Genomic DNA, 16,991 nt, shown 5'->3' on the forward strand with positions numbered 1-16,991 from the left:
ATCATCTACAGCTGGCACTACAATGTCAAATCACAGTATTGACCTGCTTATGTTTATTAATGTCTATCTAGATGAGTAAAACCTAAAGGGTAAGATGTGTTCAGGTCAGAAAATAATAAATCTCAATATCTTTTAATAACCTATAATGGAAGAGAATCTGAAAAAGAATATAGATATATGTATAGCTGAATCACTTTGCTGTACACTTAAAATATTGTAAACCAACTATACTTCAACAAATAGATAAAAGTTGTTGTTATAGCAAGTAGTTTAAAAAAAGAAAGAAAATAACATTTCTCACACTGCATGTCTACAGGTCTTTTTAACGTGAAGATATTTTCATTGGTCCATCATCAATCAAGCATCCTTCCTATCTAGGCAGAAGTACTTTGCCCACCGCCTAGTCTTCCTTTATAACTTCCTGCTGGGACAGGAAGTCTCTTTCTGTTACAGTTAAATACACAAGTGAAATCTTCTTAATTAAACTACAAGATGCTGAGGAAAGGACAAACCTAATGTATCTTGCTTTTCCTGAAGTCCTTAGAATAGTGTCTTATATAAAATATGCCCTTAATGTTTGTTGTCAAAATAAAGGCATGAATGACTAATCTGTTGTTTCACAAACGGTATTATCATATTTGCACTGATCATTCCAAGCCCTCATGTAGTCTTTCCTGGTGGACAATGTTAAATGACAGATCAGATTCAGTATGTGAGCAATGCCAGAACTGATGGGTCCATATAATAGCCAAACCCCAAAAACATTTTGAAATATCCCCTCACATTTATTTAACCATTTTAAACCTATTTGAAAAGATCAAGACAGTGATAAAAATCTATAAAAGCTTGACCTATTTAGTCTTGAGGAACAATTTTTCAAGTAGATACTCATGTAAGATTTTAAACTACCAAATTACACACATATGCCTTAATTTATTAATAGATACATCCATGCATATCTGTATTTCCATTTTCATTTCTCTGGTTTTATACTCACTTAACCCTTATGGCAGAAAATGAAGAGGAGCTAAAAAGCCTCTTGATGAAAGTGAAAGAGGAGAGTGGAAAAGTTGGCTTAAAGCTCAACATTCAGAAAACGAAGATCATGGCATCTGGTCCCATCACTTCATGGGAAATAGATTGGGAAACAGTGGAAATAGTGTCAGACTTTATTTTGGGGGGCTCCAAAATCACTGCAGATGACGATTGAAGCCCTGAAATTAAAAGACGCTTACTCCTTGGAAGAAAAGTTATGACCAACCTAGATAGTATATTCAAAAGCAGAGACATTACTTTGCCGTCTAAGGTCCATCTAGTCAAGGCTATGGTTTTTCCAGTAGTCATGTATGGATGTGAGAGTTGGACTGTGAAGAAGGCTGAGCAGTGAAGAATTGATGCATTTGAACTGTAGTGTTGGAGAAGACTCTTGAGAGTCCCTTGGATTGCAAGGAGATCCAACCAGTCCATTCTGAAGGAGACCAACCCTGGGATTTCTTTGGAGGGAATGCTGCGAAAGCTGAAACTCCAGTACTTTGGCCACCTCATGCGAAGATTTGACTCATTGGAAAAGACTGTGATGCTGGGAGGGATTGGGGGCAGGAGGAGAAGGGGACGACCGAGGATGAGATGGCTGGATGGCATCACTGACTCGATGGATGTGAGTCTGAGTGAACTCCGGGAGTTGGTGATGGACAGGGAGGCCTGGTGTGCTGCGATTCATGGGGTTGCAAAGAGTCGGACACGACTGAGCGACTGAACTGAACTGAACTGAACCTTGTAAATAGTGTTTTCTCTTGTTTTGATTCTCTGTTTCTTTTAGATTAATTTTGCAAAATTTCAAATGTACACAGAAGGAGAATAGTATAATAAACTCATCCCCAAACCTTAACAAATTATTTAGCCAGTGTTTACAATCCTAAAAGTGACATAATTTGTTTTAAAGCACTGTACAACAGTTCTTATCAGGTTCCTTTTCAAGCACTAGACAAGGCTCTATGCAAAAGTAAACAGGACAAGAGTCACCTCAAAACAAATGTTTCTTAGGAAGTGAAAACCGGAACCACATGTGCACCCTTAACTGCAGCTCTCCAGGCAGGACGGGCCTTATACTTAAGTATCTTGTTTACAAAATAAAGCAGAAGAATGCAGAGTTAAGAGCAGACAAGTTTGCACCAGATGTCTGGAGTGCTACCACGCACTCAGAAATTGCTGGGCCCTGTAGAGTGCACAGGGTAAATACGAGGCAAAGTCCTTGCCATCAAGCAATGCATGGATTTGTAGGTGATGATAAACCACATAATTACCAGAAAAACAGTGTATACATTTAATCTTATAATCCAGAAATGACATTACAATTGTGTTGAATCATTTATTTGTATCCTATATACTTTTTTCCCCAAACCTAGTAATAATTGCACTTGTTTTCAAACTAAGAGACATATTAAGGATAATAAACTTGCAGGTTGGTGGAGAATTCCAAGTTTCCTACCTTTATCAGCAAAACTACATGAAGCTTAAAAAAAAAGAAAAAACTCAGTGCATATTACCAATGATTTTGTGATTTCTGTTGTAGCCCATGAGCCATCTTGACTGAAAAAAAAATGTAACTTCTCTTTAGTTGATTTGGAAGCAGCAAAGTTTTCTAAAAGTTATCCTTAAACTCATCCCCTTAACATCACAATCCACTCTGACCTGCCTCAGTTAAAAGATAGGTCAACTGCAGGAGAAAAAGGAGATAAAGAAAAATGAAGTGGAATCATAGCATGTACTGCAGTTCCTCATGCACATAAGGTGCACAGATCAGGAACTTAGGCATTGCCTGAAACTCATTAGAAATGCAGAATCTAAGTCTTCACCCACCTCTCCTAAGGCAGTTCAGTTCAGTTCAGTTCAGGCGCTCAGTCGTGTCTGACTCTTTGCAACCCCATGAATCGCAGCATGCCAGGCCTCCCTGTCCATCACCATCTCCCGAAGTTCATTCAGACTCACGTCCATCGAGTCCGTGATGCCATCCAGCCATCTCATCCTCGGTTGTCCCCTTCTCCTCCTGCCCCCAATCCCTCCCAGCATCAGAGTCTTTTCCAATGAGTCAACTCTTCGCATGAAGTGGCCAAAGTACTGGAGCTTCAGCCTTAGCATCATTCCCTCCAAAGAAATCCCAGGGCTGATCTCCTTCAGAATGGACTGGTTGGATCTCCTTGTAGTCCAAGGGACTCTCAAGAGTCTTCTCCAACACTACAGTTCAAATGCATCAATTCTTCAGCGCTTAGCCTTCTTCATAGTCCAACTTTCACATCCATACATGACTACTGGAAAAACCATAGCCTTGACTAGATGGACCTTAGTCAGCAAAGTAATGTCTCTGCTTTTGAATATACTATCTAGATTGGTCATAACTTCTCTTCCAAGGAGTAAGCATCTTTTAATTTCATGGCTGCAGTCACCATCTGCAGTGATTTTGGAGCCCCCCAAAATGATAAAGTCTGACACTGTTTCCACTGTTTCCCAATCTATTTCCCATGAAGTGATGGGGCCAGATGCCATGATCTTCATTTTCTGAATGTTGAGCTTTGAGCCAACTTTTTCACTCTCCTCTTTCACTTTCATCAAGAGGCTTTCAGCTCCTCTTCACTTTCTGCCATAAGGGTGGTATCATCTGCATATCTGAGGTTATTGATATTTCTGCCGGCAATCTTGATTCCAGCTTGTGTTTCTTCCAATGATTATAGCATCTATAATCATTTCTTACAGAGGAAATATAGATTTAATCTTTAACATTTTATTTTCTTAATATCTGCAAAATAATTTTATTGAAGATATATGAGAAGGTTAAAGTGCTTTTTATTCTATTATATTAGTTATTTTGCATTTCAGTGGACTATACTCTGGCTTTTAAATTTATTTAAAATGTTGAAGTGTTAATTGCTTCATCGAGTCCAGCTCTTTGTGACTGGACTGTAGCCTGCCAGGCTCCTCTGTCCATGAATTTTTCAGGCAAGAATACTGGAGTGGGTTGCCATTCCCTTCTGCAAGGAATCTTCCAACCCAGGGTTCGAACCCAGCCTCCTGCATTGCAGGCAGATTCTTTACCATCTGAGCCACCAAATATTTGGTAAAATAATAATAATAGTTAATTATAAACTATTGGTTTCTATATACATTTTGATTCTAGCAATGATAAGTCGATAATGGTCTCTTGTCTGGGTTAGAATATGTATGTCATGAATGTCTTTATGAATCCACAAAATATTCAGCAGATTTGCCCAAATGTACCACTTTTATTAAAAAAAAACTTCATCTGAACTCAAAAAACTAAGTTCATTCTGAAAACTGCAATTTGGTAGGGCAGAAATGAGAGGAACTGATGAACCAGAGGAGAGTTTGGCTTTGGTTGTGGGTAAAGAGTCAGACCCAGATACTGGACATGCTGAGTTCCAGGGTGGAGGTGTCGGGATAATGAAAGTGAGACAACTCCCAATCCTCTTCCTTCTCTCCTCTTCCTCCTCCTCTTCCTGCACTGTTACCATCAGCTCCTACACTTCTTTGTTCATAGAGCAAAAAATTTCTGTCCTCATCAGCTAGGGAAAGTAAAGAAACACCTTCAGAAACTGTTCCCATAATTTTCCACAGACAGCTCATTAGGGATTGTCACTAAAGACAGAGACATTTGGTAGTCTCAATTTTAAATTAATCATATTCATGCTTTTAACACAGAACATAAAATCACAGGTATGATTTTAGTAGTTAAGTAGCCTCCTTAAAGTCTTTACTGGGCTTCCCTGTTGGCTCAGAGGGTAAAGAATCTATCTGCAATGCAGGAGGTCTCAGGAAACAGGGATTCGATCCCTGGGTTGGGAAGATCCCCTGAAGGAGGGCATGGCAGTCCGCTCTGGTGCTCTTGCCTGGAGAATCCCATGGACAGAGGAGCCTGGCGGGCTACAGTCCATGGGATTGCCAAGAGTCAGACACAAGCGACTGAGCAGGCACAAGAATTCTTTATTGGCTTCCCTGGTGGCTCAGTGGTAAAGAATCTGCCTGCCAGGAGACAGGGGTTTGATCCCTGGGTCAGGAAGATCCCCTGGAGAAGGAAATGGCAACTCACTCCAGTATTCTTGGAAAATCCCATGGACAGAGGAGCCTGGCGGGCTACAGTCCATGGGGTCAAAAAGAGTCAGACACAGCTTAGCAACTCAGTTCACTTCAGTTCAGTTGTTCAGTCATGTCCAACTCTTTGCGACCCCATGAACCACAGCACGCCAGGCCCACTGTCCATCACCAACTCCTGGAGTTTATTCAGACTCATGTCCGTCGAGTTGATGATACCATCCAACCATCTCATCCTCTGTTGACCCCTTCTCCTCCCACCTTCAATCCTTCCTATCATCAGGGTCTTTCTAAATGAGTCAGCTCTTCGCATTAGGTGGCCAAAGTATTGGAGTTTCAGCTTCACTATCAGTCCTTACAATGAATATTCAGGACTCACTTCCTTTAGGATTGACTGGTTGGATCTCCTTGCAGTCTAAGGGACTCTCTAGAGTCTTCTCCAACACCACAGTTCAAAAGAATCAATTCTTTGTCGCTCAGCTTTCTTTATAGTCCAACTCTCACATCCATACATGACTACTGGAAAAATGATAGCCTTGACTTTTATTGGCTTAGCAACTAAACAACAACAAAAGTCTTTATTAGGATACATACCTATCCAATATGTTGGGACTTTAAACAAAAGAGTGATTCAGCATCAGGCTTGCCAAGACCTAAATTGCCTGAGAAAAGGAAAATACTGGAACAAGGCAGACTTTGGGCTAAGAAATGAAATTAACTTCATCGGGGTTCAAGAGAATGTGGCAGCTAAATTAGGCCCTCCAAAAACGGCATGGAGAGACCAGTTCATCCCTGGTCCATGTTAGCCTCCATAAGCAAAGGGCTCCAAACCTGTGGGGCAACAAGGGGAGCTGTCAGCAGGGACAGTCCTTGAGGACAGCCGGTTGGTAAGATTCATCCAAAACCTTTCTCTTTCTTTGATGAAAGATAGTGTTTTGGAAATTGGAACATAGATAGCTAAACCCTCGGAAACAGCTTCTGATCACTCTTCCTGCTAAGATATACTTGGCACAATTCCTCCTTTGGCTTTCCTTATGCCCAAATTCTCCAATTTCAGTTTAAATTCTCTTCTCAAATCTGAGATTATCTTGACAGACTCACATGCTATCAGATGTTTCCTCTTCTTGTCAGACCCACGTGTTTTTCATCATAAGCAGTGGTATCAAAAAAAAAAAAGTACTAAAAACTTCATTATATGTGAAGTCAGTGTTTTACTTTCCTTCTTCTTTCTGTTCCAAACTCTTGACTTACAAATACAGGAAGAGTTTTTGCTGTTGTTGTTATTTCCATTTGTTTTTTTGTTTGCTTTTTAAATTCTAGCTGTTAACCCAAACATTCAGTTTCTGTATTAGAAATAAACTTTACAAAATTAAATATTCTAGATATTTTTCTAAGTGATTTTTTTTTCTTGGTGTATTAGCAGAAGTGTGTAGAAGTTGATGGACTATGAGAATATTGACACGTTGAGATGTGCCATGGAAATGACACCACAGCAAGTAGTCTCCCCACACCAACATTATTTTTCCTCTAAGGCTGATGCCAAAGATCACTACTATTCCACAGAATGTGGGAAGGTTCTGCTTCAAAGGTCAGAGTTTTGAGAGAAGAGCCTTATATTTTACTAGATGCGCCTCATCTAACTCCATAAACAGTTTCTTCAGTTTTTTCTCTGTGACATAACATGTATATTCACTCACCCAAATTTCACCCTAATATTTGTTTTCCTACACCTCCTCAAGCTACTTTGTTTTGTTCCTGTTTTGTGCATCTTTAGGAAATAGCAACCTACTCCAGTGTTCTTGCCTGGAATATTCCATGGACAGAGGATCCTGGCGGGCTGCAGTCCATGGGGTTGCAAAGAAGTGGACACGACTGAGTGGCTGAGCACACACTTCATGTAGAAGCTCTTCATCCTCCTGAATAAACTGGAACAAAACCAGAAACTTCTCAAGAGGTTTTCAAAGTTTTGTTGTGTGTTCCTCTACCAGGACGTCCCTGGAGGCTCAGAGGGTAAAGCGTCTCCCTACAATGCGGGAGACCCGGGTTCAGTCCCTGGGTTGGGAAGATCCCCTGGAGAAGGCAATGGCACCCCAGTCCAGTACTCTTGCCTGGAAAATCCCATGGACGGAGGAGCCTGGTGGGCTACAGTCCATGGGGTCACAAAGAGTTGGACACGACTCAGCGACTTCACTTTCACTTTCTTTCCTCTACCAGGTTATAGTAACATTTTACAAACTTCTTTTGTGTTATATTTTTAAGCTTTCCATATATCATTAAACTTTCTATCTCTCCCTAAAGGTTATATTCTCCTCAGAAGACACTGATTTTTAACTAAACCATAACCACTATTGCCACTGCTGAGTGTAATATATCTGTGACATCAAATAGGGATCCAATAAATTTTTGTTGAATTACCAAATGAGCAAAAACCATTCTTTTTGTGGCCCAAATTCTTTTAGCACCATATGGATTATAATTCAGTATAGTAGAACACTAGTGCAAATTCTTAAGTAATAGGAGATCCCTTTGAACTCTGAATGTCTACCTTTTGGGTCCAAAATCTACTAATTTCCAAGTATTAGAAATCAGCTTCGCGAAACACAAATGGACCTAAAGATTATCATACTGAGTGAAGTAAATCAGAGAAAGACAAATATTGTATGACATCCCTTTTATGCAGAATCTAAAAAGAAATGATACAAATAAATTTATTTACAAAGCAGAAATATATTCACAGACCTAGAGAATGAACTTATGGTTCCTAGGAGGGGAGGATAGGCAGAAGTCTGGGATTGATATGAACATATTGCTATGGTTACATATTAAAGTGGATAACCATCAGGACCTACTATAGAGCATATGAAACTCTACTCAATATTATGTGGCAGCCTGGATGGGAAGGGAGTTTGGATACATGTATATGTATAGCCAAGTCCTTTTGCTGTCCACCTGAAACTATCACAACATTGTTAACTGGCTATACCCCAATATCAAGTAAAAATATATGGTAAAATATTTTTGAGAAAGCAGTGCTCCTTTAAAAAAAAAACTTTCAGAAAATGAGAACTAATACAATGGCAGCTAAAACAAAATATGATTAATCAAGAAAAGATTGAAAGACAGAAGTCCTGAATTGAGCTTTGAGGATGACATATTTGGAGAAGATGGGAAAGTTGTAACAAGGCAAGACTAACAAGTTTTTCAACTCTCATTTAGAAGAAATATAAAGAACTGAATACTCTTCAGCTTAAGTGTAGTGGTATAAACAAACTAAAGGTGAAAAGAAAGAAGAATTTAAATAAAATTTACTAGAATAGATGAATAACAATTCCAACTTTTAAGCCAAAGCTTTCACAAAGATTGTGTTTGTAGGTATATCTATATTTATGTGATTATGAGTACACCTTCAAACCACGAAAACATGAAAGTAAATGCAGCTTGTTACCTACACTAAGTAATATTAGTCTAGTATTTATTGTATCCTGCTAGACTCTTGAGAAACCTCTATGCAGGTCAGGAAGCAACAGTTAGAACTGGACATGGAACAACAGACTGATTCCAAATAGGAAAAGGAGTACGTCAAGGCTGTATATTGTCACCCTGCTTATTTAACTTATATGCAGGGTACATCATGAGAAATGCTGGGCTGGAGGAAGCACAAACTAGAATCAAGATTGCTGGGAGAAATATCAATAACCTCAGATATGCAGATGACACCACCCTGATGGCAGAAAGTGAAGAGGAACTAAAAAGCCTCTTGATGAAAGTGAAAGTGGAGACTGAAAAAGTTGGCTTAAAGCTCAACATTCAGAAAAACGAAGATCATGGCATCTGGTCCCATCACTTCATGGGAAATAAATTGGGAAACAGTGGAAACAATGGCTGACTTTATTTTTTTGGGCTCCAAAATCACTGCAGATGGTGACTGCAGCCATAAAATTAAAAGACGCTTACTCCTTGGAGGGAAAGTTATGACCAACCTAGACAGCATATTGAAAAGCAGAGATATTACTTTGTCAACAAAGATCCATCTAGTCAAGGCTATGGTTTTTCCAGTAGTCATGTGTGGATGTGAGAGTTGAACTATAAAGAAAGCTGAGGACCAAAAAGTAGATGCTTTTGAACTGTGTTGTTGCAGAAGACTCTTGAGAGTCCCTTGGACTGCAAGGAGATCCAACCAGTCCATCCTAAAGGAGATCAGTCCTGGGTGTTCATTGGAGGACTGATGTTGAAGCTGAAACTCCAATACTTTGGCCACCTCATGCAAAGAACTGACTCATTTGAAAAGACCCGGATGCTGGGAAAGCTTGAGGGCAGGAGGAGAAGGGATTGGCAGAGGATGAGATGGTTTGATGGCATCACTGCTGCAATGGACATGAATTTGGGTAAACTCCGGGAGTTGGTGATGGACAGGGAGGCCTGTCGTGCCGCGGTTCATGGGGTCGCAAAGAGTTGGACACGACGGAGGGACTGAACTGAACTTAGTTCAAAACTAGGCTTCCTTATCTGAGAATCTGAAGGTCATCTTCCAAATTGAATGTCCATTTGGATGAAATGAGATACATTTTAGGTTTTGTGCTTTTTTTGCTGAAAGAAGGAAATGATGTGAGAGATGGAGACTGGAAGAATCTAGGGGAAATAAGGGGGAAATGGCAATAATGGGATGTCCTGATGTCATTCTGCCAAACAGTCCTAAGGATGGATTTTGTAACATATAAAGAAGAAAGATTAGATTCAGAGCTGAAGATGCTATTTTCTAGTAAAACTCTTGATAGTCTCTGGCACATAAAGAGAAGTTTAAAACTAATATGCAAACAGAAACATCTCCAACTCAGGCCCAGAAAGGGCGGTAACATCTGGTGGCACCTGCAGAACTGTAGCCAAGCAGTGGTAGCCAGTTGGCCAGCAGGGAAGATGCTTTCCCCATTCAACTACCGTGGTTGTGATATGACAAATCCCTCAGAAGACTTGTTGGTAGCCTGGGGGAAAATGTGAGTGAATTTGTTTTCTCTTGTATGTGAGACATCACTGAAGATTTGCAGAAATGGATGGTGCTGAATTCCAATAGTCATACATGTGAATAACCATAATCGTTTAGCATTGACACTTATGAGACTACTTGAATGGACAGGCTGGTCAGACCTGGTGGCATGCATGTAAATGTGGAGATACAGTGCTTCTATCTGGTGCTTAAAGACCTATTCTAGATCAAAAATTGCTAACAGCAAAGTCTATGATGGTTGAGGGGGGCATGCAATACATATAAATATGTGTAGTGCACCAGCTATAACACAGTAGATGTGGTCTCTACCCCAACCCAGCATCACTCTTGACATGAAGTTTTACAGTTTGAAACACTATCTAGATGTAACAAAAAGGCAGTAAAAAGCTTTACTGTTTGACGTTTGCTCTCAAGGCTTTTCTTGATCCTCAATTGTTGCTCATTGTGTTACAAATAAAACCCTATCCCACTGCCATGTCCCTTGAGGGTCCATCATAATTTAGATTAGCATTCTGTCTTCATTTCCTATTGTCCCTCATTGACACTTTAGAATCCAGCTGAAAATTCATGATGAAGAAATAAATAATAAATGCTTTTTTCCCTAAAACACTGCTAAAAGAAAGACTGTGACAAATATTAAGATCAAATTACTTTTAATCAAGAATTTGATTCCCTATTCTCCATGAAATGGTCATAGACTGTAGAACAAGAATATAATCTAGTTAATGCTACAAGGAAAAGTCTAAGAATAGTTCTAATTCATTTGCCACATGCTGCCATGTGGTTAAGAGACTTCTGTATACCAAACCTCCCTCCAATTGCTCACAAAGCTGCAAAACCTCTCAGGTACCAAAATAGCTCTGTATTTCCCTTCAGTCCCCAAGCTGGAGAGAATGACTCTTACTCATAGATTAGGCTTGTAAATACACCCCATTATGTCTTTATCATTTCAGTATCATCTTTCTCTATGGCCCCAAGATCCAGTGCACAAAACTTCATCCCTGTAGACCCTCTCCATTATACACAAATACAATAGATGGGTACTGAGAGCAGTCACCATTCCCAAATGGTCAACTTCAATACATGCTTCAGTGAGATCGCACTGCTACACATCAACAGAAATAATGACTATCAATTTTTCTCTAGTTTGCCTAAATTAATAATGTTAATAATTTCTATCCCATATTCCTCTGGCTACAACTGTCATGAAATAACATCTATGAACTGTAAAGAAAGAGACCAAATTTTGAACACATCTATCTTTATGAGTGTACTCACCACTGTAGTTAAATGGACTTACTAGCCTCCACATTTTCTCCCATCAAGATGCTGTAAATAAACTACTTCACTGAAATGAGAACAATTTATTGTGTCTAGATCACCATGATCCACATATTTCCACAACAGAAACAGCTTTTCTGGGTCCCAGACTAAGACAAGTTCAAAGCAGGATTTTGAAACATCATTTTTGATCATTCTGATTTTTCTCACAATAATATAAGTTGAAATATAGGATTTTCCTCAAAACAAAACAAAACAACAACAACAAAGAAAAAAAAAACACTTGTTCTTAGACTTGTTTGGAATCCATGTTTATGCTTGAAGAAAATCAACATTGACAAAAGCAAAACTATTTACCAATTGAGCCAGAAAAGGAAAATGATGTTAATGTAACTTCTTTAATTTACAAAATCACCTTCAACAGGAAACTGTTGGGGAAACTTGGTCATACTCATCATTCCTTTTGTGCTGATGAAATTCAGCTCTAGGGCTTTCCTACTTCTGGTGCAGATGTTGCTTCTTGATAAGGCAAGCTTCCTTCTCTGTAACGGCCTTGGCAGACATGCTGGCTCCTTGTGGCTAGTGCGTGGACCAGGTTTCAGATTCTTGAGTCTTTAGAAGCACTATAGTCTGCAGGATCTGGAAAGGTTATACCATAGTAAACCTTCTGAAGTGGAATGGTTAATGCACCTCCCATTTAAAAGGTCATTTCAAATCCTTTCTATTTTTATGTCCCATATCCAACATCCACTTTCCAAGCCAAGTGCACTAAATCTAAGAACTTCAAAGAATCACAGACTCCAGAAGAACTTTGAGAATTCACTGAATATGACTTCTTGCTTACAAGCAATGTTACACTTCAGCTGTGACAGAAAACTATCCTAGTTTTAAAGCTGTTATAGAAAGATTAAAAAAAAAAATTAAAAAAAGAAAAAAAAAAAAAGAAAGATTTTTCCAGCCTGCCCAAATATCCTATTACAAACCCCTGGCAGACTTTGTTCACAAACAGTTCTTCCTCACACACTATCTAAATCCTTCACATGCTAGCTTAAGTGTGTTTGTTTTTTTTTTTTCTACTCTAATCCTTTGCTAACTCACCATCTTTCCTACCAACTTCCACTGCTCATTTCAGTTGATGGCAATATTCTCTTAGTTATTAGTGATCTATGTTGTAGATATCTATCTTTTAGGACTTCCAAGCCATCAGTTGATTGGTCACTGATCAAATCTTCCTCCACAAACTTTCATAAATCCACTTGTTTTCTCTGCATTCCCAGGGTATCCAACTGAGTTCAACTGAGCTGCCTTATAAGTAGGTTATAGTGGAAAGAATGCTGAATAAATTCTGGAAACTTATCTCCAGAATCTGCCCAAAATAAGTTAATGATTAACAGCCTTGGACAAGTCACTCAAGTCCCTGCATCTTCCTAAGCATCAAATTACTCCTCTGTAAACTGAAAAAATTAAAATAAATTTCTCAGACTAGTTTAGTCTATTTTTCTATAAGTTTTAAAACTTAATTGGTTCTTCATCTTTATACTCTACTCACCTTGTACACTATCAATAAATTAAAATTCTGAAGTTGCCATTACCTCTTTATGATGAAACTGAGGCTCTGAGACAGTAATATACTTCCAAGGTCACATACTTCATAATTGATAGACTCAGTTGGAAAGTCAGGAAGGATTGAGAAGGGAAGCCCAAATCTTTGGCCCTTTAATTATGCATGTGTGGGGCAACTACAAGTAGCCTAATTGCAATTAAAAGTAACTGAAGTTAAATTTGAGCTGCTGCCCACTGAAGGAGAGAAAGAGTTTATAATGACTTCTATCAAGCTAACTTCCTGCTGAAAAATTCTCAATACTCAAATTCTCAATACAAAACTCAATATTCTTTAGATAAATAACATGAACCAGAGTCTATACCATGTACCATTCACAATGATGATAAAATCTAAAGCTCTTTGACAAACAAAATAAGAGGAAAATATGAGCCATTCTCAAGAGAAAAGACATTCAATTGAGACCATATGAAATGACACAGAAGCTGAAATCAGCAAATAAGGATTTTAAGACAACCACTAAAATCACTTTTAAAGAAATAAAAGAAAATATGTATTCAATGAATAAAAAGATATAAAATCCCACCAGAGAAACAGAAGCTAAAAAAGAATCAAATGGAAATTCTAGATTTGAATATAAAATACTTGATATTTAGCAATTTACTGGATGAGCTTAAGAGCAGAACTTAAAAAACAAAAAAATCAGTGGACTTAAAGATAGATCAATATAAATAATCCAATTCAGAGCAGAGAAAATGATTAGAAGAAATAAAGAGTCTGAAGGACGTGAGGGATATTTTCAAACATGGGTGTAACTGGAGTTCCTGGATGATAGAAGAGAGACTACATTAAAAAAAAATTCAAATAAATAATGGTCAAATTTTCCCCAAAGTTGGTTTTAAAAAAGACATAAATGTACAGATTCAACCTCAACAAAACCCAAACAGAATAAATATCTCCCAAAATCCACATACATATATATCATAATTAACTACTAAAAATAAAATTCAGTTAAGTTCAGTTCAGTTGCTCAGTCATTGCCAACTCTTTGTGACCCCATGAACTGCAGCATGGCAGGCCTCCCTGTCCATCACCAACTCCCGGGGTTTACCCAAACTCATGTCCATTGTGGCAGTGATGCCATCCAACCATCTCATCCTCTGTCAACCCCTTCTCCTCCTGCCCTCAATCTTTCCCAGTATCCAGGTCTTTTCAGATGAGTCAGTTCTTCACATTAGGTGGCCAAAGTATTGGAGTTTCAGCTTCAACATCATTCCTTCCAATGAACACCCAGAACTGGTCTCCTTCAGAATGGACTGGTTGGATCTCCTTGCAGTCCAAGGGACTCTCAAGAGTCTTCTCCAACACCACAGTTCAAAAGCATCAATTCTTCAACACTCAGCTTTCTTTATAGTCCAATTCTCACATCCATAAATGACTACTGTAAAAACAATAGCCTTGTCTTAGGCAGACATTTGTTGTCAAAGTAATGTCCCTGCTTTTTAATGTGCTGTCTAGGTTGGTGATAACTTTCCTTCCTTCTGACAGACTGTGGTCCACTGGAGTAGGGAATGACAAACCACTTCAGTACTCTTTCCTTGAGAACCTCAAGAACAATATGAAAAGGCAAAATGATAGGACACTGAAAGATGAACTCCCCAGGTTGGTAGGTGCCCAGTATGCTACTGGAGATCAGTGGAGAAATAACTCCAGAAAGAATGAAGGGATGGAGTCAAAGTAAAACCAACACCCAGTTTGTGGATGTGACTGGTGATGGAAGCAAGGTCTGATGCTGTAAAGAGCAATATTGCATAGGAACCTGGAATGTTAGGTCCATGAATCAAGGCAAATTGGAAGTGGTCAAACAGGAGATAGCAAGAGTAAACATCGACATTCTAGGAATCAGTGAACTAAAATGGACTGGAATGGGTGAATTTAACTCAGATGACCGTTATATCTACTACTGTGGGCAGGAATCCCTTGGAAGAAATGGAGTAGCCATTATGGTCAACAAAAGAGTCCGAAATGCAGTACTTGGATGCAATCTCCAAAACAACAGAATGATCTCTGTTCATTTCCAAGGCAAACCACTCAATATCACAGTAATCCAAGTCTATGCCCCGACCCGTAACACTGAAGAAGCTGAAGCTGAACAGTTCTATGAAGACCTACAAGACCTTCTAGAACTAACACCCAAAAAAGATGTCCTTTTCATTATAGGGGACTGGAATGCAAAAGTAGGAAGTCAAGAAACACCTAGAATAACAGGCAAATTTGGCCTTGGAGTACAGAATGAAGCAGGGCAAAGGCTAACAAGGTTTTACCAAGAGAACGCACTGGTCATAGCAAACACCCTCTTCCAACAACACAAGAGAAGACTCTACACATGGACATCACCAGATGGTCAACACCGAAATCAGATTGATTATATTCTTTGCAGCCAAAGATGGAGAAGCTCTGTACTGTCAGTAAAAACAAGACCAAGAGCTGACTGTGGCTCAGATCATGAGCTCCTTATTGCCAAATTCAGACTTAAATTGAAGAAAGTGGGGAAAACCACTAGACCATTCAGGTATGACCTAAATCAAATCCTTTATGATTATACAGTGGAAGTGAGAAATAGATTTAAGGGACTAGATCTGATAGACAGAATGCTCAATGAACTATGGATGGAGGTTAATGACATTGTACAGGAGACAGGGTTCAAGACCACCCCCAAGAAAAAGAAATGCAAAAAAAACAAAATGGCTGTCTGAGGAGCCCTTACAAACCGCTGTGAAAAGAAGAGAGGTGAAAAGCAAAGGAGAAAAGGGAAGATATACTCATTTGAATTCAGAGTTCCAGAGAATAGCAAGGAGAGATAAGAAAGCCTTCTTCAGTAATCAGTGCAAAGAAATAGAGGAAAACAATAGAATGGGAAAGACTAGAGATCTCTTCAAGAAAATTAGAGATACCAAGGGAATATTTCATGCAAAGATGGACACAATAAAGGACAGAAATGGTATGGATCTAACAGCAGCAAAGATATTAAGAAGAGGTAGCAAGAATACACAGAAGAACTGTACAAAAAAGGATGTTCATGACCCAGATAATCACGATGGTATGATCACTCATCTACAGCCAGATATCCTGGAATGTGAAGTCAAGTGGGCCTTAGGAAGCATCTTTATGAACAAAGCTAGTGAAGGTGATGGAATTCCAGTTGAGGTTTCAAATCCTAAAAGATGATGCTGTGAAAGTGCTACGCTCAGTATGCCAACAAATTTGGGAAATTCAGCAGTGACCACAGGACTGGAAAAGGTCAGTTTTCATTCCAATCCCAAAGAAAGGCAACACCAAAGAATCAAACTACCACACAATTGCACTCATTTCACATGCTAGTAAAGTAATGCTCAAAATTCTCCAAGCCAGGCTTCAGCAATACATGAACTGTGAACTTCCTGGTTTTAGAAAAGGCAGAGGAACTAGAGATCGAATTGCTAACATCTGCTGGATCATCAAAAAAGCAAGGGAGTTCCAGAAAAAAAGCCTATTTCTGCTTTGTTGACTATGCCAAAGCCTTTGACTGTGTGGAGCACAATAAACAGTGGAAAATTCTGAGAGAGATGGGAATACCAGACCGCCTGACCTGCCCCTTGAGAAACCTGTATGCAGGTCAGGAAGCAACAGTGAGAACTGGACATGGAACAACAGACTAGTTCCAAATAGGAAAAGGAGTATGTCAGGGCTGTATATTGTCACCCTGCTCATTTAACTTATATGCAGAGTACATCCTGAGAAACGCTGGGCTGGAAGAAGCACAAGCTGGAATCAAGATTGCCGGGAGAAATAACAATCACCTCAGATATGCGGATGACACCACCCTTATGGCAGAAAGTGAAGAGGAACTAAAGTGCCTCTTGATGAAAGCGAAAGAGAAGAGTGAAAATGTTGGCTTAAACCTCAACTCAGAAAACTAAGATCATGGCATCTGGTCCCGTCACTTCATAACAAATAGATGGGGAAACTGTGGAAACAGCAGCTGACTTTACTTTTGAGGGCTCC

At 39.2% G+C, this 16,991-nt stretch overlaps 1 long non-coding RNA gene across 1 annotated transcript in view; it reads right to left on the reverse strand.

Moving 5' to 3' along the window:
- Positions 1-16,991, reverse strand: part of LOC138433812 (uncharacterized) — a 50,458-nt gene that overhangs the window by 18,629 nt on the left and 14,838 nt on the right. The window contains exon 2 of the long non-coding RNA XR_011446576.1: positions 11,744-12,025. This is a non-coding gene — a long non-coding RNA (uncharacterized lncRNA). The remainder of the gene's footprint in view (positions 1-11,743; positions 12,026-16,991) is intronic.

This window comes from Ovis canadensis, chromosome 2 (assembly GCF_042477335.2).
Source record: "Ovis canadensis isolate MfBH-ARS-UI-01 breed Bighorn chromosome 2, ARS-UI_OviCan_v2, whole genome shotgun sequence".
NCBI classification, from domain to species: Eukaryota; Metazoa; Chordata; class Mammalia; order Artiodactyla; family Bovidae; genus Ovis; species Ovis canadensis.